General features: G+C 49.2%; 1 protein-coding gene across 7 annotated transcripts in view; it reads left to right on the plus strand.

Moving 5' to 3' along the window:
• Ccdc57 (coiled-coil domain containing 57) overlaps nucleotides 1-3,161 on the plus strand; it is a 114,519-nt gene that overhangs the window by 72,043 nt on the left and 39,315 nt on the right. The gene's annotated exons all lie outside the window — the stretch shown is intronic.

Below are 3,161 nucleotides of genomic sequence, written 5' to 3' on the forward strand. Positions count from 1 at the left end.
GGTTCTGCAGGTGGGGGCATAGGGCAATCTGATCTGAGAGAGATTGTTAGGCGGGGGAGCTGTCCCTAGTACAAGGGCCCATAGCATCACATGCTGTGCCAGACCCACTATTTTGGTGGGCTGAGCCAGCCACAAAAAAAAAAAAAAAAAAAAAAGCCCAAATACAGGTGGTATCCTGCCATTTGCCGGTGTGGTGACAGAAGTTTTTTAAACTTTGGAGAATTAGTGGATCAAAAGTTTTTGTATAGGCCACTGAGTTTTCCATCTAATATTGTGGCCAAGCTGTCTGACAGTAGAAAATTAATCACATAGGTATTACGGCCTCCCGGATGCCGAGGGAGCCGAGATTATGGACCAGGCATACCAATGGGGTGTCTTTTGGGGGCTGGGAACAAGTATTTCCCATGGTGACCGAATTGAAAGGTGAGCCAAAGATTAGGGCAAAAGCCCGATGTCACTTCCCACTAAAAAGCCATCACTTTTTAGCCCTGGAGTGAGTGTGAGAGAGAAGGCTAACACCCACTTTATCAGTCATCACTAGAAAAAGCAGGGAGCCGAGGACCAGATGGCCGAGGAAGACGAGTGGGGACCCCAACGTGAGCTCACGATTTTCGAGATGAGAGGAAAATACGAAGTAGGATTTCCCTGAGATGAATTTTGGGGCTCACCTGTGTGGATTAAAATTGGTCAGTGTTGGATGCAAGCTAGCAATGGCAGGCGGCAGAGGAGAAAGCAGAAGGGGGGGGGAACGACACTACCCGCTCGGGCCCCCTTCCTGTCCCTCTCTTGGACAAGAGCTTCCTTTCTCTCAATAAATATATTCTGCTCATAAAAAGAAAAGAAATAAAGAAAGCAGAAGCAGAAGGCCGTTCAGTGAGGGAGCTCAAAACCGGGGCAGGGTGTGCCCCGGGAGCCACACTATTCACCATTCCAGGTCACAGCACCAAAAATGATAGGTTTTGACAGTGTCACAGCAGAGAAACAGGCAGAAGGAAAAAGGGAAAGGGACTATTATAAAGGGAAAGGGGCATCATTATCTTAGAGGACAGGAGCAAATTTGGGAAGATAAGTAATTCTCTGGATTGGAACAAAAGGAGGCTGAGGCTTTTATGGCCTGTTGCCAGGGGTGGGGTTTGAGGGGGATTTTTTGATATGCCTGAGGAGCTGATTGGGGCCTTCCCTGAGAGGGCAGGAAAGGTGAAAGGAAACTGCATCCTGGGCTGAGTTGGAGAAGAAGGGGGAGGTGGTCTCTGGGAAGATAAGCTGTTGTTTTAAGGGCCTCAGCCATATTAGATGACCATCGGGCTGGGGAGATGGCTCAGTGGAATAAGCGCTTCCCTGGCAAGTGCAAGGGCCTGAGTTCGATCCCCGGTTCTGCCAAAAAAACAAAACAAAACAAAAAACCGTATTAGGTGACCACCATAATAATTCAGCAATTCATACTAGGGCTATAACCTATCATTGTTCAGTGTTGCCCAGAATTGCCCTTCCCATTGGGCCTCAGTTCTAAGGACCAGTGAGTGGGAGCTGTTCCCATTTCTCCTTCTGATTCACAGCCTCATTGCTGAGAGGCACCTCTGGCTAGACCTTGCACATGTCAACTAAGAAGCTGTGGCCTCTGCAGGTGCGTGTACACACACACACACACACACACACACACACACACACTGTCTCTGGTACCTTCCTCTTGGTGATCATGGTGGCTTTCATAGTTATGGCTCTAATTTTTCTCCCTCAATTCTACTCTGTTCTGTCATCTTATAAGCGGAAACACCCATTCCCAGGCTAATTTTGCTGCTCTTTGATCGTGGCCTCCACACTATACTCTGTCCACACCAACACACGTTCTCTCTGATGGTGGCCTGGCCTATCCTTCCCTCAGACTTTTCATGCCAGTGAATTTGTCTTTTGTCCCTGGGCTAACTTCTCCATGTGGCCAGATGTTTCAGGACTCACCCATCCTCCTCTCACTCATCCATCTCCCCATTGACACATCCACCCACTGTGCTTCCATTTGGTCCTGGAGGCCCTCTGGGAGCACATACTCCCGCCCTCTTCAGTTTCCATGGAGCAGTGCATCCAGCTAAAACTGCTTCTCCTCAAGCTACTGGAGTTGTGGATCCTGGTGGGTTCTAGGATCCAGCAGGCAGAGTTAGCAGCCTTCCCTGAAGGCCAATGAGATCTTAGCAATGAAACAAAAACAACAAAATGTTCTGCAAACTGGCACTTTAAATTTTCTTTCTTTTTTTTCATTCACATTTTGCCAGAAGACTGCCAACCTTTTTCTGACAGGGCTGTACCATCTCCTTATCAGCTGTGTGAGTATCTGTTACAGCACAGAACTCAGCTATGCCTGCTGCCTTTGTTCAGAGGTGGGGCTCTTAGAGGGCCCTGACTTTGTCAGGGGGTAAGTCCAATGATGGGCATCACAATTTGATGCATCAGTGAATGGTGAGGAAGCAAGAGTTGGGGTCTTCTTGAGGGAAGTGAGTGTTGTGAGTATTAGGCGTCATCAGTGGTGATGGCGGCAGTGGCATGGCAGAGAAGCAGAAATAAGGGGGAGGGGAGAGGATCCAGGGCAGTGAGATGGGCAGATCCTCTGACCTGAGACAGGGAGGATGAGACTTCAGGGACTTCTGCTAGGGACAGAGTTTGAGGGGCAGGTTCAGTGACACCCAAGGAGCTGATTGGAGGCTCCCTTGTGTGGGCGGGAAAGGTAAAAGGAAGTTGTATCCAGGCTGGAGTGGGGAAGGAGGAAGTGGCCCTTGGGAAGATAAGCTGTTGTTTGGGGGATTCAGCCATGTTGGATCAGGGCCATGATAATTTAGCAGTCTGTACTCGGGGCCAGAACCTGAGGGGGCTTACGTATGTCCTCCTTGGCCGCTTTTTGTCTGACTCCCCAGCCTTCGCAGCTTCCCTCTGCCACACCCTTCCACCATGCTACCTTTGCCTTGCCACAGGCCTTACAGCAATGGAGCTGGCAGACTGTGGACTAAAACCCTGAAACTGAGGCAAAATAAGCACTTTCCACCCTCAGCCCCATACTGGGGATTGAGCACAGGGCCTCATACTGAGCTACTTCCCTAGCTTATTTTATTTTTTATTTTGAGAGTCTCACTGAGTTGCCCATCCCCGGTCCCGCAAATAAATAAATAAATAAA

Source organism: Octodon degus, unplaced genomic scaffold, assembly GCF_000260255.1.
Source record: "Octodon degus isolate 3935 unplaced genomic scaffold, OctDeg1.0 scaffold00112, whole genome shotgun sequence".
Lineage (NCBI taxonomy): Eukaryota > Metazoa > Chordata > Mammalia > Rodentia > Octodontidae > Octodon > Octodon degus.